This window comes from Bufo gargarizans, chromosome 2 (genome assembly GCF_014858855.1).
Source record: "Bufo gargarizans isolate SCDJY-AF-19 chromosome 2, ASM1485885v1, whole genome shotgun sequence".
Classification (NCBI taxonomy): Eukaryota; Metazoa; Chordata; class Amphibia; order Anura; family Bufonidae; genus Bufo; species Bufo gargarizans.
This window is the reverse complement of record NC_058081.1, coordinates 194,924,644-194,952,405: the sequence shown is the minus strand read 5'-3', so window position 1 is coordinate 194,952,405 and position 27,762 is coordinate 194,924,644. Positions and strand designations below refer to the sequence as shown.

At 44.2% G+C, this 27,762-nt stretch overlaps 1 protein-coding gene across 4 annotated transcripts in view; it reads left to right on the top strand.

Annotated features, from left to right (window-relative positions):
* Positions 1-27,762, top strand: part of PEAK1 (pseudopodium enriched atypical kinase 1) — a 64,335-nt gene that overhangs the window by 11,565 nt on the left and 25,008 nt on the right. For 2 of the 4 annotated variants that reach the window (XM_044279849.1, XM_044279846.1), the window contains exon 1: positions 26,083-26,366. The exons of the other annotated variants lie outside the window; for them this stretch is intronic. The gene's annotated coding sequence lies outside the window, so the exon portion shown is untranslated. Of the gene's footprint in view, positions 1-26,082; positions 26,367-27,762 lie in introns of those variants that run through there. 4 annotated transcript variants of the gene reach the window in all.

Below are 27,762 nucleotides of genomic sequence, written 5' to 3'. Positions count from 1 at the left end.
GGAATGGGATGGAGCAAGGAAGCTACTGAGCATGTTAGTCCACCTCTGAATGTAGGGGAAGGTCGACCAAAAGGATAAACAGCAGGGGGCTCTACCTGAGAGGAAATGTAATGTACATATAAAATATTGAAAACTTTTCGTTGCTTGTATATTGTAATAATACTTCATTTGTAATGCCCTAGTCATTGCCTAGTAATACTTTTAATGGGATAACCCATTTAAAGGATTTTTCTGCTTTTCCCATATTGATGACCTATCTTCAGGTAAACAGGGAAAAGAATGTAGTGCTCGCACAAGCGCTGCGTTGTTTTCAAACAGGTTATCGGTGATGGTGCCGGGATCCTGAGGATTGGTCATCAACATGAGAAAAGTGGGAAACCCCATCTATATTTTGTATGAAAACTAACCTGTCTGACCAGTCTACCACCATGGTTGGCACTAATATTGTTTTTTTTTCCCGTTGGTCATTAGTGCTGATTGCTCCAGATGGTGACAAAATTTGTCGCCAAAGAGACTGAAAGATTGCAAATGGCAACAAGACTTTTTAGTCTTGTTTCCATTTGTGACTAGACCCTCCACCACACTGCAGTTGAATACTGAGGCTGGCACCGAAGCCGATAGTTCCCTGCCACGCCGATCATCTTCATAGGCCTCAGGCTTCAGACCAGGTAGTAAATCCTGATGCAGGCGGGCGTGATAACCTCATCTTGCCCGCTTTTGCCAGGATGCACCTCAGTGATGTGTATGGATCTGGCCGCCTGCGTCCCACCATCCCAGGTTGTAGACTAGAAGAGGTTGCGTCCTGCGTCGTGAATGCCGGCAAATAGGACACAGGTGAGTATTAGTTTGTTTTTTAAGACCCACTTGGGGGACATTACTAGCAGAAAGGAGTATTGCATGGGGCACTGGGGGACATTACTACTAGAGGGGCAATGTGGGTGAAATTACTATTGGAGAGGCACTGTGGGGGACATTACAACTGGTGAGGCACTGAGGTGGGGGCATTACAACCGGTGAGGAACTGGGGGGGCTATTACAACTGGAAGAGCACTGTGGGGGACATTGCTATTGGGCATGGTGGGGAACATTACTACTGGAGGGGCACTGTGGGGGACATAACTGGCAGCATTATTGGGGGCACTTTAGGGGACATTACTAATGGAGAGGCACTGTGGGGGACATAACTGGCAGCATTATTGGGGGGCACTCTAGGGGAATTTTTAATGCTGAGAAACTCAATGGGGGATTACTGGGGCATTCTTTAATATGAGGGCATTACTGAACACACAGGGTGCATTTTAATACTGGGGCACTATAGCAGGATTTTTTGTACAGGGTATTATTGCTGGGAGCACTATAGGGGGCATTATTAATATTGGGGGCACTATAATGGCATTTGTACTGGAGGGTAATATAGGGGATATTAATGCTGGAGGCACTGTAGGGGCATTTCTATTACAGGGATATACCGGTATTTGGTTTCCCATGGAAAAAAAAAAAAAAACATTCATGTTTTTGGAATTATCCATTGTTTGCAAAAATATATTGAAATGGTTATAGTATTGGAGAAAACTTTTAGGTGTTTGCTTCCTTTTCGAGGTAGAAAGATGAGTATTCATTGCATCAGTACAGATTTCTACGCTATTAGGCCTCTTGCACACAAACGTGTGCGCCCCGTGGCCCGTGCTGCACCCACCGTGGGGCAGCCTCAGCGGATCGCGGACCCATTCACTTTATTGGGTCAGCGATCCGGCCGTTCCGCAAAAAGATGGGACATGTTCTATTGTTTTGCGGAACGGAAGTACGGGACAAACCCCACAGAAGCACTCCGTAGATGTTCCGTGCTTCCATTCCGCATCTCCAGATTTGCGGACCCATTGAATGATGCGGAATGCACACAGAACGATGCCCGTGTATTGTTGATCCGAAAATGCGGTCCGCAATACGGCCACGGAGCGCACACGACCGTATGGCTTTGGCCTTATGCACACGGCCGTTGTTTTGGTCCGCATTCGAGCCACAGTTTTGGCGGCTCGGATGCGGACCCATTCACTTCAATAGGGCCGGAAAAGATGTGGACAGCACTCCGCGTGCCGTCCGCATCCGTTGCTCTGGTCCGAAAAAATAAATAAAATAAATATCCTATTCTTGTCCGTGCTTTGCGGACAAGAATAGGCAGTTATGTTAAAGGCTGTCCGTGCTGTTCAGCAAATTGCGGAACGCACACGGAAGCCATCTGTGTTTTGCGGAGCTGCGATTTGTGGACTGCAAAACACACAACGTCATGAGCATGTAGCCTTTTTCAGTATTTTGTGGTCCGCAAAAAACAGATCTGCAAAAAATACGGATGACGTGTACATTCAGTTTTTTGCGGAACGGAACAGCTGGCCCCTGATAGAACAGTACTATCCTTGTCCGTTATGCGGACAATAATAGGACATGTCCTATCTTTGAACGGAAAAAACTGAAATACGGAGTACCTTCTGTTTTTTTTTTTTTTGCGGATCCATTGAAATGAATAGTTCTGTATACGGAACGCAAAAAACAGAACATAAACCTAAATAAAACGTTCATGTGCAAGAGGCCTTAGGCCTTCTGCACACGAATGTGTGCTTCCCGTTGCCGTATTGCGGACCGCATTTGCGGATCCGCAATACATGGGCGCCGTTCTGTGGCCATTCCGCATCACTGATGCGAATCCATTCACTTCAGTGGGTCCGCAAATCCGGAGATCGGAACAGAAGCACGGAACGCAACTTACGGGAGCACTACGGAGTGCGTCCGTGGGGTTTCGTCCCGTACTTCCTTTCCACAAAAAGATGGAACATGTCCTATCTTTTGTGCGGAACGGCCGGATCGCGGACGCGTTTGTGTGCAGGAGGCCTTAGGGTCAGTGGTTATCGGTGGGCTCTGAGCGGCTGCCATTATTGTCTTCCTAGATCTGTAATATCTTGGTTGGTGTCCTCCAATATCAACATCTGTAAAACTGGTTCAGACCAAGGCAGCACAGGAGAGCAGCTCAGGCATGATATATTACTATTCAGAGCATTGGAAAACAGGATTTTGTGGCGATTTCCTGTCTTTATATGTCTAGAATAGAACCTGCAGTCCTACAAACCAACCCGAGTACACTTCATCTTTTCCTGTAGATAAGAAGACTGGCATTAGCAGGCTCGACCGGTGTGCAGGAGGCTGAACCCCAGTAGAACGTGCAGAGAAATGGTCGCTGGTTATAGAATAGGGATATGAAAGAAAGTCTCCACAAAATGTTAAAGGGCATCTGTCAGCAGATTTGTACCTATGGCACTGGCTGACCTGTTACATGTGCACTGGGCAGCTGAAGACGTCTGTGTTGGTCCCATGTTCATATCTGCCTGATTTGCTGAGAAAAATTATGTTTTATTATATGCAAATGAGCCTGTAGGAGCAACGGGGGCGTTTCCATTACACCTAGAGGCTCAGCTCTCTCTGCAACTGGCACGCCCACTGCACTTTGCATTTTTATTGACTCCTAGAGGCTCATTTGCATATATTAAAACATCATCTTTCTCAGCAATACAGGCACATATGAACATGGGACCAACACAGATGCCTTCATCTGCGAAGCGCACATGTAGCAGGTCAGACAGATTCAGATGTACAAATCTGCTGACAGATGCCGTTAAATTCCAGCTTTATTCGTACTTCAATTTTTGATAAACTTTTTTTTTTTTCCCTAAAATGAGTGCATTCTACAGGTACATTTCCCCTGTGTTTGCAGTGCATGTCTGGTGTATAAAGCTCTCTGCATATACATTTAATGTATCTGTTTGCCTCTATCACGCTATGGGAGCCAAAAGAATGTCCTATTGGCCTCCATTCAGGCTGGTATACAGAGGCATTTAGTAACAAATACAGTAAAACATTTTTTTTGCACGGAAATCTTAGGGGCAATGTATGCCAACACAGTGGCATATGTTTGAGGCACGGGGCAGAGGTATACATCAGAAAATCCTCCAAATGTACAGTGTAATTTTGATGCTCCCTAATAAATCTGGCAGATTTATCACATACTGGGGACATTCATTATCCACTATATGCAAAAAAATGTGCATCAAAAAGTAGCAAAATTTGGCACATGCCTTGCTTCCACAAAATTTTTTGTGACTTTTTGGGGGGTTTCATCCCTACCAGTTAGGCCCCTTTCACACGAGCGAGTTTTCCGTGAGGGTGCAATGCGTAACTTGAACGCATAGCACCCGCACTGAATCCTGACCCATTCATTTCTATGGGGCTGTGCAAATGAGCGGTGATTTTCATGCATCTATTCTGCGTTGCGTGAAAAGCGCAGCATGTTCTATATTCTGCGTTTTTCACGCAGCTCTGGCCCCATAGAAGTAAATGGGGCTTCAGTAAAAAACACATTTCACAGTTCGAGTGCACTGCGTTTTTCACTGATGGTTGCTAGGAGATGTTGTTGGTAGACCTTCAGGTTTTTTTTTCACGAGTGTGAAAAACGCATCAAGACGCATTGCACCAGCACAGTAAAAAACTGAACCACTGAACGCAATCGCAGACAAAACTGACTGAACTTGCTTGCAAAATGGTGCGGGTTTCACTGAACGCACCCTGAACGCATCCAGAGCCAATCCGTATCGTGTGAAAGGGGACTTATTGTGAGCCAAAATCAGCCGTAGAGCTTCCACAGACATGAGGTATACGGGAAAGATCTGCACCTGTTCTATGTTATGAGCTGCAGCTGGTTTTGGCTCACAATCACTGATGGAAATCACTGAACAAACACTGATGTGTGAATGAGGTAAAATGCTGCAGCAGTGCAGCAGTTCCTCCAGCATCCCTCGCATATCCGTTAAGCGTGTGACCACACTGCATGGATGGTTTTGTTGGGTTTTAAGCCGTGATAGGATGTAATGTCTCTGTAAGCCAGGGATTGCCAACCTGAGGCTCTCCAGCTGTTGCAAAACTACAACTCCCAGCATGCCCAGACTACCTACAGTTATCAGCCTACAGCAGAGCATGGTGGGAGTTGTAGTTTTACAACAGCTGGAGATCCGCAGGTTGGACATGCCTGCCGTAAGCCAACACGTTGTCTGCTGTGGCCTATGCAGCCACCTAGCCCAAGCCAAACCCAGCTAACGCACTGCCTAAGGCCTCTTTCACACGGACATCGTGTGTGAGGGCCGAACAAGATGCGGGTGCGTTGTGGGAAAATGCGTGATTTTTCAGTGCAAGTGCAAAGCGTTTTTAATGCGTTTTGCACACGTGTTAGAAAAATCGACATGTTTGGTACCCAGACCCGAACCCGGACTTCTTCACAGAAGTTCGGGTTTGGGTTAGGCGTTCTGTAGATTTTGTTATTTTTCCTTATAACATGGTTATAAGGGAAAATAATAGCATTCCTAATACAGAATGCTAAGTAACATGTCCATTGAGGGGTTAAAAATAATAAAAAAATTAACTCACTCCAGCCACTTGGTTGCGTAGCGAATCTCCTCTTCTTTCTACTTTTCTTCAGGACCTGGCTAAAGGACCTGTGGTGATGTCACTCCGCTCATCACATGGTCTGTCACATGATCCATCACAATATGAAGAAAGAAGAGGAGATCCGCCAAGCGACCAAGTGGATGGGATGAGTTAAATTTTTTTTATTATTTTTAACCCCTCAATGGACATTGTACTATGCATTCTGTATTAAGAATGCTATTATTTTCCCTTATAACCATGGTATAAGGGAAAATAATAATGATCGGATCCCCATCCCGATCGTCTCCTAGCAACCATGCTTGAAAATTGCACTTGCTTGCGATTTTCACGCAGCCCCATTCACTTCTATGGGGCCTGCGTTGCGTGAAAAAACGCACAGTATAGAGCATGCTACAATTTTCACCCAACGCACAAGTGATGCATGAAAATCACCGCTCATGTGCACAGCCCCATTGAAGTGAATGGGTCCGGATTCAGTGTGGGTGCAATGCGTTCAAGTTACGCATTGCACCCGCGCGGAATTCTCGCCCGCGTGAAAGGGGCCTATGTAAAGCTAGGGCAGATCATAGACCTTTCAAGTGAATAAACAGCTTAAAGGGGAAATCTCGATTCTAAAGCTTCTGACCGGTCATAGACGCATGTGAGAAGATAGCATTGCACTCTACAGGGAAAGATGCGACCAGGCATGCATATGGACAGCTGCTGCATCAGTTGCTCTTCAGCCCGGACTCGACCCTACCGCATGCTGCTGCTGGCTTCAGGCTAGCTCCTACACCCAGTCAAGATGTGTTAGGACCTGGTCCGCGACATACTAGAAGATCATTTTGGCAGGATTTCCAATTGAAAACATTTATTTAGATGTTACTTAGTCCTGGGGCAAAAGAAAAAAATAATGTGCTGATGTATATCAAGGCCATTTTAAAGAGCACTTGTTAGCAGGACCAACCCTATTAAACCAGGCATAGTGGTAGGGTTGGTAAAATGATACCTGCCTCATCGTTGTCTTCCCAAGAGAAAAAAAAAATACTATAAGGCCCCCTCTATGGTTTCTGTTTGTTTTTCATTCCGTTTTTTGGGTCCGAGCTGCATCCTGAGTGTATTCAGTTTTTCATTGGTCCGATTGACTTTAATGGGTGGCTGGGTTCAGTGAAAATGGACATGAATAGGACATGTTCTAAAAATATTGGAGCAGATACGCAAATCCGTTAAATAACTGAAGTCTACATTATGCCATTGATATGTATCGGTTCTATTGCTATCCAAGTGACATCCGGATGCCTCTCGAAAAAAAATCGGTTGTGTGCAAGTTGTCTTACTCTTTATGCAAATAAGGCCTCTTGCACACAAACTTATTTTCATTCCGTTTCCGTTCCATTTCTTTTTACCGACCATATACGAAAAAATTCATTTCAATGGGTCCGCCCAAAAAAAGGAAGGTACTCCATGTGCATTCCGTTTCCATATTTCCGTTTTGCAAAAAAATAGAACTTGTCCTATTATTGTCCGCATTATGGACAAGGATAGTACTGTTCTATCAGGGGCCAGCTATTCTGTTCCGCAAAATACGGAATGCACACGGACGTCATCCGTATTTTTTGGGGACCGCAAAATACATACAGTCGTGTGTAAGTGGCCTAAGGGCTTCAGTGCACCAAGGGGCGTGGTCAGCCCTAGAAAGCGGAGACTAGGCTCCACCCCTCGTTGCATTGCAGCCTTCATCTGTATACAGAACAAAAGTTTTTTTCTAAGGAACACCATAACTGATTTTAACAAGACTGTACCATTTTAAAAATAAAGATCAACCCTACCAGGCAATATGCACGGTCTAATAGGGTTGAGCCTACTGACAGAACAATAGATCTGATGACGGGTTGGTGTGAACCGGGCCTTAACCGGTTATTGAATAGCTAGAATACTGAAGATCTGGCCTGAACAGGTTCCTCTATGGATTAGTGGCAGACTCTAAGGATATTACATGCTAAAAATACCAGGTTGTTACCGCATTCCAGGAGTCTGAGACATGTTGCCATCTCAAGGAGAATCCGAGGAGGTTCACCTGCTCTTATGTATGTGGATTTGCTATGTCAATCCTAGCATTAATAGGATCATGTGTTCAGTAGGCCATGGAGGATTCTGAGCATTCATACACCGTTCAGAGCAGAAACCACAGTTGTAAGGGTACGTTCACACAGTCAGGTTTCCTGATGCAGTTTTGGAAGCTAAAATCAGGAGTTCTTTCATCATAGAAAGGGAGAAAGTATTTAGGGTCTCCTTAACGGTACTGTGAAATTAGGCCCATTAAAAACAGCAAATGTTTGCTTTTAACGGCCATTTGTCTTTCTTAAAAAACATCCCCCTTCAATTGTATGGGGGCTGTCAAGCCGTAAACTGTTATTCAAGACCCGTTAAAAAAAGGCTATGGGAATAGAACCCTAGACTACAATTGTTCTGAAAACAGCCCTGAGATAGTTGTTAAATGCTGTGATGGCCATTTTTCCCTGTCATGTGAATGTAGCCTAAGGGTATCTGAAACAAACAATGGGAGGGTGCTGGGAGAATATGGAATTTTTAGTGGAGGATTGCACCTACCTTTCCCCTGGGGGATAGTTAACAGTCCATGCAACTTATGTTAGCCGAATACCTCATTGGAAAAAGCAGCCATAAGGGTATATTCACACTTGCGTTGTTTGTTTGATTCTGGCAGGCAGTTCCATTGCCTGAACTGCCTGATCAGGCAAACTGTATGCAAACGCATGTCATTTTTTTTTTTTTCTGACGATCAGGCATTTTTCAGACTTATCAGGATCCTGATCAGTCAGAAAAATGCATTGCAATACTGGATCTGTTTTTTTCCGGTGTCATCAGGCAAAACGGATCCGGTATTAATTTTTTTTCTGCAATTTTTAAAGGTCTGCGCATGCGTCAATTTGAATGCCGGATCCGGCACTAATACATTCCTATGGAAAAAATGCCAGATCTGGCATTCAGGAAAGTGTTCAGTTTTTTGGGCCGGAGATAAAATGGCAGCATGCTGTGATATTATCTCTGTACTGAAAAGTCAAAAAGACTGAACTGAAGACATCCTGATGCATCCTGAACAGATGGCTCTCTATTCAGAATGCATTAGGATAAAACTAATCAGTTCTTTTCCGGATTTGAGCCCCTAGGACGGAACTCCGTGCCGGAAAAGAAAAACGCTAGTGTGAAACTACCCAGTCAACATGTCACTGCTATGGCCAATTGATATTGTACGAGCCAACCGGTTGACCCCGTGGACTTTTTACCTTGCCATAGGAGGGTGAGACACAGAGATATCAGCCTCCTATTAAAGCATTGAAACTCAAATTGCCGAGTGTTTGGATGTGTGTTTCTCTGCCAAAAGGTACTGTCTTCTCCTCTACCAACCCCCTTAATAAACACTTTCATTCCACTGATGTCCTCCCTGACACCTTCACCCCCACTGGACCCCCATTCGCTACAATCTCTCCATTACTCCTAGAGGTCCATCCTATCCCACCTCTCCCAGAAGTAGGTATATAAGAGGATATAACCATGGGAGGCAAGGTCCTTTCCCTACAAAGGTCCTAGTTAGTCCTCAGCCCGGAGGCATCCCCTGATGGTGGGAATCCTCTGTCCCCGTGCCTACCCTAGATTACCCTAAAACGCACTAAAAAAACACAATAAGTACTCTGTTACCCCAACGCGGGGGTACATACACAGGGTAAAGAAAGAGCTAATCAAAGGCCGTAACTGTCCCACCCTCCACTTCTCCAAACCTGTGGGGGAAAGGAACAAGTAACACCTGAAGGTGGGGCTGGTTGATACCTAGATATCCGATGTGGACATATAATCCAATGTAGAAATGACTGGGTTCCTCCTAAAAGATAAATGGAGGAAACCAGAGTCAAATGCCTCTAGGCTGAGGACTTTGTAGGGAAAGGACCTTGCCTCCCATGGTGATATCCTCTTTTATATACCTAATTCTGGACCCATTGTGTATCTGAATAAGTTATTTTTTCTCTCTTTTTCATTATCTAGTTAAACTGACCAAAAAGGATCGTTTTAAGGGTTCTATGTTTATTTTTTCAGTTTACAGTTTCAGTTTATGTGAAGGATATTAGCAACACTTTCTATAAGTTGTAGTTTAGGTTTTGTCTGCCTTTAAAAATAGCATTAGGGTACTTTCACACTAGCGTTATTCTTTTCCGGTATTGAGTTCCGTCCTAGGGGCTCAATGCCAGAAAAAAACTGATCAGTTTTATCCTAATGCATTCTGATTGGAGAGCATTCCTTTCAGTATGCATCAGGATGCATCAGTTCAGTCCCTCTTACGGTATTTGGCCGAAGAAAATACCGCAGCACGCTGCTGTATTTTCTCCGTCCAAAATTCTGGAGTTCTGGATCACTTGCCGAAATGATGGAGCCGGCATTATTTTCCATCGAAATGCATTAATGTGGATCCGGCACATGCGCAGACCTTTATAAATGCAAAAAAATTATAATTCCGGATCCGTTTTTCCGGATGACACCGGAGAGACTGATCCGTCTACAAATGCTATCTGTTTACACACGGATTTCTGGATCCGGCAGGCAGTTCCAGCAACGGAACTGCCTGCTGGATCTTCACAATGCAAGTGTAAGGCCTCTTTCACACGAGCATGTCCGGATAAGGTCCGGATGCGTTGCGGCAAACCCGCGCGAGTAGGTACCCAATTGCAGTCAGTTATGATTGCGTTCCGTTGTTCAGTTTTTATCGCGCGGGTGCAATGTGTTTTGCACGCGCGTGATAAAAAACTGAATGTGGTACCCAGACCCGAACTTCTTCACAGAAGTTCAGGTTTGGGTTAGGTGTTGTGTAGATTGTATTATTTTCCCTTATAACATGGTTATAAGGGAAAATAATAGCATTCTGAATACAGAATGCAAAATAATTTAACTCCCCTTAATCCACTTGTTCGCGCATCTCTTCTGTCTTCTTCTTTGAGGAATAGGACTTTTTGATGACATCACTGCGCTCATCACATGGTCCATCACATTATCCTTTACCATGGTGATGGATTATGTGACGGACCATGTGATGAGTGTAGTGACGTCATCAAAGGTCCTATTTCTCAAAGAAGAAGACAGAAGAGATGCCGGCTGCGTGAACAAGTAGATTAAGGTGAGTTAAATTATTATTATTATTTTTTTTTTTCTAACCCCTCCATCACTATTTTACTTTGCATTCTGTATTCAGAATGCTATTATTTTACCTTATAACCATGTAAGGGAAAATAATAAAGATCGGGTCCCCATCCCGATCGTCTCCTAGCAACCGTGCGTGAAAATCGCACTGCATCTGCACTTGCTTGCGGATGCTTGCGATTTTCACGCAGCCCCATTGACTTCTATGGGGCCTGCGTTGCGTGAAAAAACGCACAATATAGAACATGCTGCGATTTTTCACAGTACGCAAAAGTGATGCGTGAAAATCACCGCTCATGTGCACAGCCCTATAGAAATGAATGGGTCCGGATGCAATGCGTTCACCTCACGCATTGCACCCGCGCGGAAATCTCGCCCGTCTGAAAGAGGCCTAAAAGTACCCTTAGCCAATTGAGCTTCGATTGGTTCCTGAGCCACTGGGTGTGAAATGTAGAGAAGTTGCATGGTTTCTAAACTTGCAGCATGATCTGTAATCCATCTCGTGTTCAGAGACTAGGGATTTTACTACATACACAGCTTCATGACATTTGGCAATATCTAAATAGTTTTTGTCTTAGAGCTTTTTTCTATAGTCATATTTACCCTGTCGCTATAAATTGATATTTTTTTTTGAGAAATAATCATTATTTTGTAAAATGAAATGATGATATTGCACATTTCAAGTGAGTTGACCTCTAGTGGCAAACAGGCAGTCTGGATCTAAAAAAAAAAAACAACCTAATTTTGAAGCCAACAGTGAAAATGAATGTTATTGAGAGCATGACATATCCATTGTACTGATGAGGCCCAAAAATAAGAGCGCGAACACAAATTTTTTTAGGGGGCAGGGTAATGTGCTTGGGCAGGAGATGCCAGTTCTTATCTTGTGTTTTTGACTCCAACCAGGGACGGACTGGCCATAGACCTCACAGGGACATTTCCTGGTGGGCCGCTGCCGAGAGGGCCGCCCGAGCCCTCCTCATGGCTGCCAGTCAAGTACATAACGATCTGATGGTCTAAGCATTAATTTCCTGGATGTTACCCTCTGTCCTCCTCCCCTTTCTCCTGTTTTTTCTGTCGGTAAAAACGACTAATTGGAAAAATTTGTGATACCTTTTAGTGTAGTGTGTATTCATATGCTGTGGTTGAGCCACGTTTTTTTTTGTTTCTGCAACTGAGCTTGCTTTTTAAAACCACAAAACTGCAGCAAATTGTGATAACAATGAATGCAGCTCTGCGGCACAAAAGATGTAAAAACTGCAGGCAGCGTGTTATATATGTGACTGACAGCTCTCTCTGTATACACCATTTACACAGAGAATACTATCAATCACTGATAACACCTCCTCCCCCGTGTACAGCTATCAGTGACTGACAGCTATGTCTGTATGCACACTTACACATAGAATGCTATCAATCACTGATAACACCTCCTCCCCCGTGTACAGCTATCAGTGACTGACAGTTATCTCTGTATACACACTTACACAGAGAATGCTATCATTTCATTGATTAATTTCTTATAAAACTATATACAATCTGCTCAGCTCCTCCTGCTCTATAACATGCTGCCTGCAGATTGCACTGCATTTGTTTGTGACAGGTGCTCTTTAAGGCTCTTCACCCTATTAATTCCAGCAGTTCATTGCTGCCATAGTGAAATTGTGTTGATCTAAATCACCATCTACATCAATGTACACATATTATGGAGGACCTGTCACCATGAAAATACAGTGCAATATGCAGGCAGTATATTATAGAGAAAGAGGAGCTGAGCAGATATATATTTTATATGTTTTATAGGAAAAGAGTCAGAAAACTTGTATTTATATATTTATTTCTGTGCTTTTTCTGGGGTTAGGAGTCAAGTGGGAGGTCCTGTGCAGTGATTGACAGCCTTCCTTGTAATAGTGTGTATACGGAAATAGCTGTTAATTACTGATAGGACTGGCCCCACACAACTCCTAAGCCCAGCATGAGCAGAAATCTAAATTAATAACTTTTTCTATAAAATGTAGATCAATCTGCTCATCTTCTGCTCCATAACCTGCTTCCTGCACGGCATTTACAAGGTCCTCAAGACAAGGTTTGCCTTATTCCTACATGACCCAGCTGGTGTTTAGAACTTGCGATCGTAAAAATGGTTCTTACAAGTATTTTCATGCACACAGAATTCTTCCTGTGCAGTGAATGACATTGCAGCCTGCAATAACTGATGGAACAATACTTGGCCCTCACTTGCACAGTAAAACGTGTTTGTCCCTAATACCGGTAATTTTATATTGTGTCATAAGCACCATGTGCAGTGTCTTGTGTTTGTGGGTGTAACTACCAGGTAAGTCGGCAAAGCAGCTGCTATGGGGCCCAACAACTAAGGCTACTTTCACACTAGCGTTCGGCTGTCCGCTCGTGAGCTCCGTTTGAAGGGGCTCACGAGCGGACCCGAACGCTTCTGTCCAGCCCCGATGCAGTCTGAATGGATGCGGATCCGCTCAGACTGCATCAGTCTGGCGGCGTTCAGCCTCCGCTCCGCTCAGCAGGCGGACACCTGAACGCTGCTTGCAGCGTTCGGGTGTCCGCCTGGCCGTGCGGATCCGTCCAGACTTACAATGTAAGTCAATGGGGACGGATCCGTTTGAAGATGCCACAATATGGCTCAATCTTCAAGCGGATCCTTCCCCCATTGACTTTCAATGTAAAAGTCTGGACGGATCCGCTCAGGCTAATTTCACACTTAGCTTTTTTTTGCCAATTTAATGCAGATGGATCCGTTCTGAACGGAGCCTCCGTCTGCATTAATATGATCGGATCCGTTCAGAACGGATCCGATCGAACGCTAGTGTGAAAGTAGCCTAAGAAGGGCCATTTTCACTTCTACATAAGGTGCATTTGTTGACGACTATGAAAGATGCAAGATGGTGTGGAAAATGGAATCGTACGTATTTCTTGCATCCCATGGTCACCACGGCTGTGCATTATGCCTTCTCTGCAGTATTGCTTATTATATTTATTTCTGTACTGCCTCATCACTGCATTATCCCTGTACTGTGAGATCATGTGTGCATTATAGCTCCGTGTGACATCATTACATTTTTCCCGTGCTGTGATACTATGTTGTGCATTATCCCTGTACTGAGACATGCATTTTCCCACTACTGTAACTTTGTTTGTGCATTAGATCTCCTTGTGACATCATTTTTTATTTTTTTACCAGGCTGTGATGTCACAATGTGCTGTGATAGCATGATGTGCATTATCCATGTATAACACCACTATGTACATTTTGCCACTTCTGTGACATCATGGTGTGCTTTATCACTGCGAGGAAGGGCTGTATTAAGACATGCAGAGGGTTGACCAGATCATTGCTATCAAGCATTCGTAGGTAGCGATGATCTGCCTGTGTAAAAGTCCCGCCAATTACCTGATTAACGAGTAGTTGAGCAATCACATCTTTTATGCAGGCACCAAAAATCGTTGTTTGCCGGCAGCAGATTGTGCCATCTAATCACCACCTGCAGCCGGCAAATAATGATTCTGTATGGGGACGAGCAATGGCATTAGCATACTGTGGAGGAGATCGGTGCATGTAATTGCAGAGGTCCCCCTCACTGACGAGCAGGTGATTGTGGGAAGGAACGCTTCTTCATCTGCAGGTCTAATACAGCCCTAAGGAAGATCAAAGTAATCCTAAGCTTTACATGTTTTGAACATGCTGCTAAAGGTGGTCTTGGTGGACTGGGCCCTATTACAGGTTTTGCTATGGGGCTCCATGGTTACTGTAGTGTATAACATGCAGAACAAGAGGTTGTCCAGTTTATCAAAATAAAGGGTTAACAGTTGTTATGTAAAAGGTTTTCCAATTTTTGAATATTCTTTTGTTTCAACTGGTTACCATTTTCAAGATCTCTGTTGTCAGTGTCAGAAGCTTAAAACCTATACATATCAAATACTTCACAAGCTCTGTCTATCAGTGTAGGTAATATATATCATTGCTTAGCTTGGAGGATTGTCTTGACTGGATATAGTTGCAGAAGACCTTTGTTCAGTATGTCCACATTGGGTTGTAAACGAAAATGTTCCATTCAGTCAAAGCAAACAGATCTAGAAAGTCGTAAATTAGTACTATAAGTTACATTTATATAAGTTACAATGTTATAGAGACCTTTTGAAATAATTGTTATTGTGATAACCATCTTGCACAGTCCCTTGCCATAAGAAGGGTCCCTAACCGTTATGTTAATCACTTGGCCTTTTGTCGCGTGATCAGCTGTAATCTATGGGGGAACCTGGCATCAGTTCCACCACAGGGCAAATTAAGCATTACATAGTTCATAGCGAAATGAAAGGACCTTAATGCATGGATGTGTCAGATCCTTCAGGGCAAGGAACCTTCTTTGTATCCACTCTCGTGAGCTGGGTACTTTTCTCTAATAGGGTATTTGAAAATGACTCTGTAAATCAGAAAATCCCTTTAATGTGGGTCATCCATGTTAGTTATCTGCAAACAAAACTAATCTCCCTAATCTAACTTGGTCCAGTGATCATCGTTAATGAAAACACTTAATTATTGATCGGAAAACAAGGTCTCTCAAGGGCTCAGCTAATTATCTTTATGATCTATCTCTTCCTCTGTGGCCTGGGGACACACATGGATTTACATGGCAACTATTCTACTGGTTTGCAGCTTGACTTTTAGAATAGTTATAAGTAAAGTTCCCGTTCTTAAAGGTATGGTGGTGTAAATAAACTGTAAAATTACTCTTCAGAATCATTTGTTCTGCCCAAAATACAATACCATTTGAAGGTTCTCAAGAATGTCCCGCTGTCTGCAGAATAGTATTTCAGCAGGTCTGTGCTCTAGAGCAGGGCTGGCCAACCTGCGGCCCTCCATCTGTTGCAAAACTACAACTCCCAGCATGCCCAGTCTGCCTTCAGCAGGCCATTGTGGGAGTTGTAGTTTTACAACAGTTGGAGAGCCGCAGGTTGGCCATCCCTACTCTAGAGTGTTCACATGAGGTTCCTACACCATAAGTAACTGCATTCTCCTCTATGCTAATGTACACGCAACTACCGTATTTGTTTTCTCCTCCCATGTGTCACTATAATGTAGTTTCCTTCAGTAGTCACACCATTGTGCCATCTAGTTGCCTGTCAGGTACCTCTGGAACTCCCATAGAAGCTAATGTAGAGCGTGCTGCACAAGAGCGGCCACCTGTCTATTCACCTCTATGAGAGTTCTGGAAATAGCCAAGCCAGTGCTCGCTTGCGAGCTGTACCCTCGATCACTTTGGGGGTACCATTCTAGAGATAGGTGTGGGACATGCCACCAATGTGTGAGATTGGCTAATCCCTTTAAAAAAACTAAATTTAAATTTGTGGGATAACCCCTATAAATAGCCATCCTCCATTCACTGTAATATGCTGAGAGTTGTAGATTACATATTCAGATGAAGATTACAGAAAAATATGCCATATGTCATTGTAATTGTTGTTGTGATGGTTGCAGATGGCCGACTATGCTGTCTGGACCATGCATTCTGTGTGATTACCATTTCCTATGAATATAAATGGGAGCTGTGAACGGTAGGGAATGGCACTGTCACCCTTTTGATTTGAGCCCATCGCTACAAACTCATATTTTCTGATTCAGCGGTGCATAGATTTGTCACTTCTCACTGTAGTCAGTTATTGGAGGATATACGGCTTATTCTTTCATATTGTTATGTTCTCCTGGTTGGAAAGGTTTGTGACATTGCCCCTTTGGCTTCTTCAGTTGTGCTTGGAAGCATTGTCATTATAGATATTAAGATTCCATGGTCTGGCAAGAGAAGAAAATAATATTCAATGTTTTAGATGAGTTGTGTTTTTTTTTCTGGCAGACGCCTCCTATGATATGTGGTGTTTCTGGATTTTCGGGTTTGATTCACACCCTTCTTTTATTTTGACAGGATATATTGTGTTGTTCCTGAGTTTGCAGAAGCATTCAGGACTTAGGTATGATGTTTTCGCATTTTTTGACTATCATTTGTAGACCTATGTCCTCTCCCCCCATAAAACTGTATAGCATTGCAGAGTAAATCCGACCAGAATGTTATATATTGGGGCAATAATTAGACCGGCATTTCAATTATGTCATTTCAGTATCCTTGTATTGTAGTGTTTGGAGAGTTGTTTGGGGGAAAGGGTGGATAATAGGGTATTTATTTGCCCTGCAGTGGTGCAGAACATGGAGAAGTCAGCAACAGCTCTGAAGTACCCTACCAAACGGGTCCCTAACAGCTCTACAGTAGCTTACTAAACGGGTCCCCAACAGCTCTACAGTAGCCCACCAAGCAGGTCCGCAACAGCTCTACAATACCCTACCAAACAGTGCCCCAACAGCTCTACAGTACCCCAACAAACAGGTCCCCATAGCTCAGCTTCCCGGAGACCCGTGATCATGATGTTGGGATGGGATTGCTTTAAACAGTTCATGTGGATACCCTCATTCCAGCATTCTAGACTTGAGAAAATATGTAGAAAGTTGTTGTGTCTGGATGATCTTTCTATCTCCCTGAGATCATTCATACAGTACGCCTCCTCTGTTGTGTTTGGGATCAGTAGTGTTGTTTAATTTGTCTTAAGGTACTCTTACACTAGCAGATGTCCTGCAGGTGACGATAAATGATCGAAGATGTAGCAACTCATTAGCAACAGAACTTTCACTTGATTATACGCTTCTGCAATCTTCATACCTGAGATCGTCCCTTGTTCGCTTTTAAATAGTTTTTTGTTATTACATGTAAAGATGGCGGACAGATGCTTGGTCAAAAGGTTGGTCTTCAGGTGGAATAAAAGGTGTGACAGTGGATGACATCGTGGTGATGGGTGTACTCCACCTGATAACCACCTACTGTACCACCCATTGTATGTCCCACTCCCCATTCGGTAACATATTTCCGTTTCAAGGTAGCCAATGGCCTCGTTAGCAACTAGATGACAACATATTATACAAACAGATCTAATGACAAATGATAATTTTATAGCGTGCTGAAAGATCACGATGGACGAGAAACATCACACGATTGCTCGCATGCACAAGAATCTGTACGAGATTCGCTTGTGTAATAGTACCCTTAGGCTAGGTTCACATCTGTGTCAGATGGTCCATTAGGAGCCTGGTGTAGATTGTACCATAAATGGTGGAAAAATTAGCTTCTCATGCAGCACTATTTTGTCCAGCAAATTGACAGACACTTTGGCGGAAACTAAGTGGAGCTCATGCACACAACTGTATCCAAATTTTGGTCTGCAAAATACGGACACCCTCCAGATGCATTCCACATTTTTCCCACTCCGTGCAATACAAAGAACTATTCTCGTCTTCTATAAGGACCAGAATAGAGCATGTTCTGTGCGTCATCTGTAGCACTGTTGTAAAAATATCTATTCTTGTCCACTACACGAACAAGAATAGGACGTGTTCTATCTTATTTTGCAGCCCTATAGAAATTAACGGGTTCATGTTCGACATCCCCCCCCCCCCCCCCCCGACCAAATGTACAGTTATATGCAAGGCCTATTTTTATTTTTTCAGTTTTTGCAGCATGTGAGTTTTCTTAAAATCTCATCCATATTGCTGCTACTGTGAAACACTATAGATTGGCTGCACACAGCGTATCCATCCCACTTGGACGTACCCTTATAGTTCTCATTAGTCATATGATTCAGCATTGGCACCAAATGCCAAATTTGATTTTAGCTCATCAGGAATGCAAAAATATCTGTTCTCACGGAGGCACATATTTGGAACATTTCTGAGGAGTATTTTGCATGTAGCATTATGTAATATTTCACCAGATTCTGCAGTATACGCTTTGTAGCCAGATACAGTGTATGCACTTGTAAGTGTGTCTTCATCTGCTGCCCCACTTTTGGAATGTGACTGTAGGAAAAACAGATGGTCACAGAGAGATCATTGATTTCAGAGTAGAAGGACACTGTCTGTGCATGCAGGGTTTTAAATGAAATACAAGTGGTGACAAGGACCAAGGAAAGTAGTATAGAGGAAGTATGTGGATTCCCCCTATCTGTGCTCCCTACTTATGTGGTCTCTCATATCTTCTCTGTAGACCCATGTTTATATGAACCTGCCCATGTGAGCTCAGTGAGACATGTATAGATTGTTTTATCCCTATTTGGATCTAGGGGTACTTTCACACTAGCGTTTTTCTTTTCTGGCGCTGAGTTCCGTCCTAGGGGCTCAAATCTGGAAAAGAACTGATCAGTTTTATCCCCATGCATTCTGAATGGAGAGTAATCCGTTCAGGATGTCTTCAGTTCAGTCTTTTTGACTGATCAGGCTTTTCAGAAAACCGTAGCATGTTATATTTACCTCCGGCCAAAAATCCTGAACACTTTCACTGAACGCCGGATCAGGCCTTTTTCCCATTGACTTGCATTAACGCCGGATCCGGTGCCGTGTGTTTAGTCAAACCGGATTAGGCTTTTGCATGTTAAACCCGAAAAATGTGAAAAAAAAGTTAAAGTCCATAAATGGCGGATCCGTTTTTTCCAATGCATTTTTTCATTGTGATCAAAATCCTGATCAGGATTTAAATGTAATCCGTTTTCACACGTTTTTCCGGATTCCGGCGGGCAGTTCCGGTGTCGGAAATTGAACGCCGGATTTAAACAACGCTAGTGTGAAAGTAGCCTTAATCTTGATCATTATTTGAATGTCCGCCTGAGCCCTGAATTTACTTACTGAGAATTTGCCTAAGAATACTAATGTCTCTCTCTAAAGTTGGCTGTACAGATTGGGTATATGTCAACCCAACACTCATTCAGCTATCTCCTCTGACTCATGAACATACACACTCAGCCAAGCTTGCATGCTTATTTCAGTCGAGAGTGGGATTTATCCACTGCCAGTTGGGAACAAAGATGACCCAGCCTAAGTTCTATATGGCCAGCAATTCAATGATATATGGCCACCTAAATCTCAGGGGTTTCTGAAGCTGAGCTGGTGGCGGTCGGCTGAACGTTGGGCTGGCTTGCCTTCAGATTAAAAAGGGTTTGTTGTGATGATGGGTTGTCTAAGGCTGGGTTCACACCTGAGCGTTTTACAGCGCGTTCCTACGCGCTGTAAAACGCTCAACAAGGAGAAACCAATGATTCCCTATGGGAATGGTTCACACTTGGGCGTTTTACAGCGCGTACGATCGCGCTGTAAAACGCCCGACGCTCCAAAAAGTACATGAGCGACTTTTGGGGCGTTTGTGGCCATAGGACACTGTAGTGAATCACACAAACGCGCGTCAAACGCGCGTTTACTATTACAAAAACGCGCATAAAAATGCGCGTCAAAAACGCGCGTAAAACTGCGCGTTTGCGCAACGCTCAAGTGTGAACCCAGCCTTATATAGACTGCTGTATTAGGGCAAGAGGGTGATGTTCCTTGCTCAGTACCTCCCTCTGTGAGTCCAAACTGCTGCCTGGAGCCAGACCACCTAAACTTGTATTAAAAACCTGGTCATCTAGGTCAGTGTTCCTCAACTCCAGTCCTCAGGACCCACCTGCCAGCCATGATTTGAGAATATACCTGTGACACTAATTATATCACCCTATCAATACTAAGGAAATCCTGGATACATGACTGGCAGGTGGGCCCTGAGGAGATGTGGAACACTGATCTAGGTGGTGGGCTTCTCAAAGAAGATGACCAGTATGCATAATATTTGGTGGATCAGTGACAGGAAATCTGGTCTGGATAAGTGATTGGTCTTCTCAAAGAGGTGGCCTTTTGTAAAGGGTACATTGTACTTGAAAATTATGTTCAGCTATTACGTTAAGCCCAAAGCTGATAACCACGACTGTTTTAGCTCCCACAGAGGTTGTCAACCAGCTTTTGTTAAGCAGCAGAAAGGTCACTTTGCTTGGCCATACAACAGAATAGGAGATATGAGTAGAGTGGACATTTCAGTGCTTTCTAATCTCCTTTATGTGTTTATGATAATAACCACTATATATTATACACTGAACTGTAAAACTATACTTCTTTTTAATTACTTTTTTTTATTTTTTTTGTAGCCCAAGAAATAGCAATTTCGGATTTCTTTGCTTGTATTGGTGTTTAGTTTTTATAATATGATTGTTAAAGTCAATTACTAGCACAAGGGTTTTCAACTCTGCCTTGAAGCTCTGGTATTATTTATAAGTTGCTTGCTCCTCTGTTTCCTTTAAATGGCACAATGTAATGGTATAATGTATCCTTGAACGAGCCGTCCATTAGCTGGGGAAGAAAATATGCCTGTAATGGGATGGGGATCCCTCAGGGATCCCTTGATCGCTTGGAATAATATCCACCCATGGGAATCCCTCTTTATGGCGTACACACCATTACAGACTATAATACATTTAAGACACTGGCCAGCTAAATTACCCGTCTTTGTGTTCTTGTTATATTGTAATGTGTAGATCTTCTTTCTCCGATTTATAATATTGTTTTAAAAATGTACATTGTACGAGTCTTTAACTGAATGTATGTCATATATCTAAATAATCTGCATTGCTTAAAGGGAACCGTTAACCAGGAAAATGCAATGTAATCTGCCGGCAACAAGTTATAGATCAGGAGGAGCAGAGCAGATTGATATATAGTTTTATAGGAAAAGATTCAGTAAAATTTGTCATGTTTTTCATCTAAATCACTGCTGCTTCTATGCTTAGGGGTCATGTGGGCGGTCTTATCATTGATTTGGAAGGCTGTCAGTCATGGAGTAGGTCCACCCACATGACTCCTAAGCATAGAAGAAGCAGAGATTTCATAGAATTAATTTGAAGTTTTGCTGAATCACCCATAAAACTATATGGCCCCTTGCAGACGAGCGTGTCTGGATTAGGTCCGGATGCATTGCGTCTGCGGTCAGGGAAAATCGTGCAAGTAGGTACGTAATTGCAGTCAGTTTTGACTGCGATTTGCGTTCCGATGTTCAGTTTTTATCGTGCAGGTGCAATGCGTTTTACACACGCGTGATAAAAAACTGACTGTGGTACCCAGACCCGAACCCGGACTTCTTCACTGAAGTTCGGGTTTGGGTTAGGTGTTCTGTATATTTTTATTATTTTCCCTTATAACATGGTTATAAAGGAAAATATTAGCATTCTTTATACAGAATCCTTAGTAAAATGTAGATTGAGGTGTTAAAAAAATAAAATAAAAATAACTTACCTGTTCCAATTGATCGCGCAGCCACATCCTCTTCTTGCTTCTTCTTTCAGGACCTGCAAAAGGACCTTTGGAGACATAATCGCGCTCACCACGTGGTGAGCGCGGTGATGTCAGCGCAGGTCCTGCTGAATGAAGGAACCTTTTGCAGGTCCTGAAAGAAGAAGCAAGAAGAGGATGCCGGCTGCGCGATCAAGTGGATGAGGTGAGTTAATTTTATTTTTTTACACCTGAATCTACATTTTACTATGCATTCTGTATTAAGAATGCTATTATTTTCCCTTAGAACCATGTTATAAGGGAAAATAATACAGGGAATACACTTTAAAGGGCTTCTGTCACTCCACTAAACTCATATTTTTTTTTTTTTTTGGTCTCCCTAAAATCCTTATGCTGCGATTTCTCAATATATATAGCTATTACTCTGTTTGGTTCAGTAGTTCTATAAAGAAACTGACTTTTATATTATGCAAATTACCTCTCTAGCAGCAGGTAGGGCGGCTACCTGCTGCTAGCAGCCGCATCCTCCATTCATAATGACGCCCCCTCCTCATGTTGATTGACAGGGCCAGCGGACACGCTCGTCCTCTGACTGGCCCTGTCTGCATTTTAAATCTCGCGCCGGTCTTCAGCGGCCGAGCGAGTGTCCTCCACTCAGTGCGCCTGCGCCAACTGAAGACCGGCGCAAGATTTAAAACGCAGACAGGGCCAGTCGGAGGACGAGCGTGCGTTTTAAATCTCGCGCCGGTCTTCAGTTGGCGCAGGCGCACTGAGTGGAGGACACTCGCTCGGCCGCTCCATCCTCAGTACACCTGCGCCGATGACGTCACATGTACACCCGGCGCAGGCGCACTGAGGATGGAGCGGCCGAGCGAGTGTCCTCCACTCAGTGCGTCTGCGACAACTGAAGACCGGCGCAAGATTTAAAACGCAGACAGGGCCAGTCAGAGGACCAGCGCGTCCGCTGGCCCTGTCAATCAACATGAGGAGGGGGCGTCATTATGAATGGAGGATGCGGCTGCTAGCAGCAGGTAGCCGCCCTACCTGCTGCTAGAGAGGTAATTTGCATAATATAAAAGTCAGTTTTTTTTATAGAACTACTGAACCAAACAGAGTAATAGCCATATATATTGAGAAATCGCAGCATAAGGATTTTAGGGAGACCAAACCAAAAAAAAAAAAAAAAGAGTTTAGTGGAGTGACAGAAGCCCTTTAATGGGGTCCGAGGTTGCTTTCATCCCTATCATCTCCTAGCCACCATGCTTGAAAATCGCACCGCATCCACACTTGCTTGCGATTTTCACGCATACCCATTTATTTCTATGGGGCCTGCGTTGCGTGAAAAGTGCAGAATATAGAGCATGCTGCGATTTTCACCCAATGCACAGCCCCATTGAAGTGAATGTGTCCGGATTCAGTGCAGGTGCAATGCGTTCACATCACACATTGCACCCGCGCGGAATTCTCGCCTGTGTGAAAGTGGCCTATATCTAACTGCTCAGCTTCTTCTCTGTAACATGTTGTCTGCAGATTACACTGCATTTTCCCTTTTAATAGACGGCCACAAGTAGTCATAAAGAGTAGTATTAGGGTCCATTCACACATCCGCAATTTTGTTCCGCATTTTGCGGAACGGAATTGTGGACCCATTGATTTCTATGGGGCAGCACGATGTGCTGCCCGGATCCGGCATTGCGGATCCGCACTTCTGGGTCCGCAATTCCGATGCCGAAAAAAATAGAACATGTCCTATTCTTATCTGCAATTGAGGACAAGAATAGGCATTTTCTATTAAGTGCCGGCGATGTGCGGTCCGCGAAATGCGGTACGCACATGTCCGTGTTTTGCCGATCAATGGACCCGTGGATCCGCAAAACACACACGGACGTGTAAATGGACCCTTAGTGTTTAGTAAGAGTGTTGAGTTTGTGATTTTGTAATACCTGTTTGCCTTTCTTGGTAGAGAGAGTGATTTTGGTACCATGGGGTTATACCGACTAATAAGCTATTGATTTTCAAGCCACTGTCCAGTCAGGAGCTCAAAACTTATATGCAAAGACATCTCACCAGGAGATTTATTGTTTGAGATTTATTATAGGGAATATGTATCATGAGCTATTTATAATCATCAGATCTTGATTATTTTTAGCTCTGTTCCATCAGGACAGAGCTTTGATCTGTGACTACAGTTTCTCTACAGTTCCTGGAGGGAGTTTGATTTAGTCTGAGACACACCTCCTGCCTGATTATTGGTTGAGGCTGGTGTTCTCTCCGCCCCCCTGGAGCCCTGCTTCTTCAGATTGGCTGCATCGCAAGTCACCAGGAAGTCAGTGTGAGGAGAGCTGACATACCGATTTAATATGTAAAGATTACTGAGGTCTGTGATGCTCCACTGGGCTCCCTGGATGTCAACATCCAGTTTGATATTGCCGCAGCAGTCACTGGCCACTGCAGTTAGCGGCTCGCCTTATGTCATAACAAATGGTCACAGTGCTAGAGAAAACGGTCTCTGGTCGGGGTGATGTCAAATCGGATGTTGACATCCAGGGATCCTAGCTGAGCATCGCAGGCCTGGAGAATAAGGAGTGGGGAGCTGGTGTCAGGAAGCTGGTAAGTCATCTTTCGTTTACAAGTTCAGCTTAGTGCCTCCCATTCTCTCACAACCCCTTTAAGGCCCTATTCACAGGACCTCACACGTTTTTAGGTCTGCAAATCGCGAATCTGCAAAATACAGATGCGGTCTGTATGCTGTCCGTATTTTATTTGCGGTCCATGGGGCAGATAATCTTTCAGTGGAGCAGACATACGAAATGAAGAAAGCACACTGATTATCTGTGTGATTTCCGCATCCGTATATACATTCTGCAAAAACATAGATTATGTACTATACTTGTCCACAAAAAATGCAGATGCAACACGGACCCCATCCATATTTTGTCTATCCGTGATTTGGGACTGCAAACTACATACGGTTATGTGCATGGGGCCTAAGGCACTATGGGGGTCATTTACGAACAGATATACACCACTTTTATGGCGTATATCTGGCGCAGATTCTGTCACCTACCATGTTGCAGCAGAACCTGTGACTTATTCCCCGCTCACACCTGGTCTAAAAAAGGGGGCGTGGGTGGGAAATGGGGACAGGCCGGCAAGCCTGTCTTATTCATCATTTTCTATGCCTGGTTTAGGCCTCTTGCACACAAACGTATTTTCTTTCTTTGTCCGTTCCGTTTTTGTTTTCTTCGCGGACTGTATGTGGAACAATTCATTTCAATGGTTCCGCAAAAAAAATGGAAGGTACTCTGTGTACATTCAGTTTCCGTATATCTGTTGCGCTAAAGGATAGAACTTGTTCTATGATCGTCCGCATAACGGACAAGGATAGTACTGTTCTATTAGGGGCCAGCTGTTCCGTTCCGCAAAATATGGAATGCACACGGACATCAACTGTCATTTTTGCAGATCTGTTTTTTGCGGACCGCAAAATACATACAGTCGTGTGCAAGGGGCCTTAGGCGTAGAAAATTGTTTAAGGATCCATTCGAACATCCGCGTGAATGGGTCCGCAACCGTTCTGCAATTTTGCGGAACAGGTGCTGACCCATTCATTTCAATAGGTAGTTCCGTTCTGCGGCCCCGCAAAAAAGATACGTACAAGAATAATCATTTGTATCATAGTGACGGCCATGTGCGGTCCGCAAAATGCGAAATTCACATGGTCGGTGTCCGTATTTTGCGGGTCCACAATCTGCGGACCGCAACACACTTTCAGACGTTTGAATGGACCCTAAATGTAAGACAGCGAGGAAGCTATCCATCGCCAGCGCAGGGGCTTATTAACATCGGCGTTCTAAAACGCCAGCCTTAACAAATGTGCCCCTATATTCCTGGACAGAAGACCTGTGCAGGTGTGTGACGTGGGCCAGAATCTTCATCTTTCGGTTCTGGTCTTGTAAAATGCAGTACAGATTTTCCATATTTGTTGTATGGCCTATGGCAGGTGTCGCCATTGCAGTCCTGAAAATATGGTACCATTTGGTTTTGGGCTTGGATTTTTGCAGATGAATGGCGCTTGTATTTGTATATGCGGGGGAAGCGTATTTATGTGTGTGTGAGAGTGAAAAAAAAAAGATGTGTGCCTTCCTCCTTCAGGAAATGATTTGCTTGCTGCTCCTAACAGTCCCTGCAGGGGGAGAAGCAGATAGACAGCCAGAGAAGGAGGCAGACACACTGGCTGAGAGACACACAGAGGCACAGGCCGGCCGCCGTGACACACACCTCACACACCTCACACGCTGACACCGCTCTTGTAAATACCATGTATGTGAGCTGTCACACTAATGGCCGGCACATCCTGACAGCTCAGATTGCTGTGACACACAGACACACATACAAAGGCTGTTCTGTCACAGACATATTCAGCTGATCAGCGCAGTGTGACCGTCGTTCCCCGCAGGGACAGATCAGCGTAACGCCTGTTCTGGTGAGTGCTGGAATTGCTTTGGCTTGATATGAATCTGTGCGGTTGGCATGCAGCGTTCTGTGGGAGAGATTGTGCTGGTTTTCTTGTGAGATAAGGGTTAAATCAAGTCTCTGTGTAGCATGGTAACCTGCTATTCTGCATGATGAGGGTCGGGGAGGGGGGGGGTTAGAATCTGTCCGCCTGCAGCAGTATTGGTGCCATTGACATACGTGATTACGTGATTTTTGATCTTTAGCAAGTCGCTGGGTTAATCCTGTATTGTGTCAGTGGCTGGCAGTTACATGGTTAAAGAATAGATGAGCACTTAGCCTGGTTGGGGTTGAGTTTTTACGTTGATGCTCTTTGGGGCATTTGACTGGGTGGCGAGCCTCCTCCCCCATATTGTCCTGTAAATAGCACATACTTTCCCTGCTCCCAGACTGACCCCCCCCCCCCCCAGACATACCGAGCATTCCTGTAACTCTTCCCAGGCCTGGGAGGCAGGGACGCCAGACCTATATGCACATGTATACATGCATGTAGCCTGCGCCGTCGCAGTTCTATACCGCCTAGGTGCTGTCATATATGCACATGCTGTGTCCTGTCAGTCTTGGGAGCACCTGCTGTGGAGACGTGCTGAGACAGGGATGAAGAATACAACTTTCTGGCACATGCCGGACATATGTGGCCTCGTATTCCGCCTAGGTCTAGGTGCATTGTGCTTCTCCACGCGAAACACGGCTGTATAACCGCAGCATTGCCTAATGGGCGATGTAGCAAAATCCGATCCCTTTACCTTTTTAATAGAGGAGCCCTGTCAGTGGAAGGAATGCTTCCAGAAAGGGTTAAAAGAGCAATAGTCTGCGGAGCTCTGACAGAGGAGCCCTGACAGTGGAAGGAATGCTTCCAGAAAGGGTTAAAAGAGCGATGGTCTGCAGAGCTCTGACAGAGGAGGTGTCCTCCCTCACACCCATGTGTGATTCAGAGGCAGGACGCTGAGGTGGGCTGTAAGAGGTGGAGGGGGGGAAGTTATTCTCAGTATCCGACCCTTAATGTCTTCCTTCCTTACCAAACGGAAACCCGCATTGGAGAACAGCTGATGCTGCAAGGGCTGGAAGTGTAGGGAGGCCTGGCCTGGGAAGGGTGCAGAGGGGTCAGCGGATTATTAGAAACTTCTGCCAGGATGGAAACATACTCGGAGTATCTTAGCTGGAAGCTTCTGGAGAAGTTCGCAAAATGTCAAGAAATAAATGGCCGATTATAAGGTCACGACAAAAATAGTTGTCAGAATGGGACTTGTATAGTCCTTAAAGAGGACCTGTCACTTCTTCTGACATGTCTGTTTTAGTAACTACTTGAGTTCCCCATAAGATAACAATTCTGGAACATTTATTCCTATTACTCTGATTTATTATTC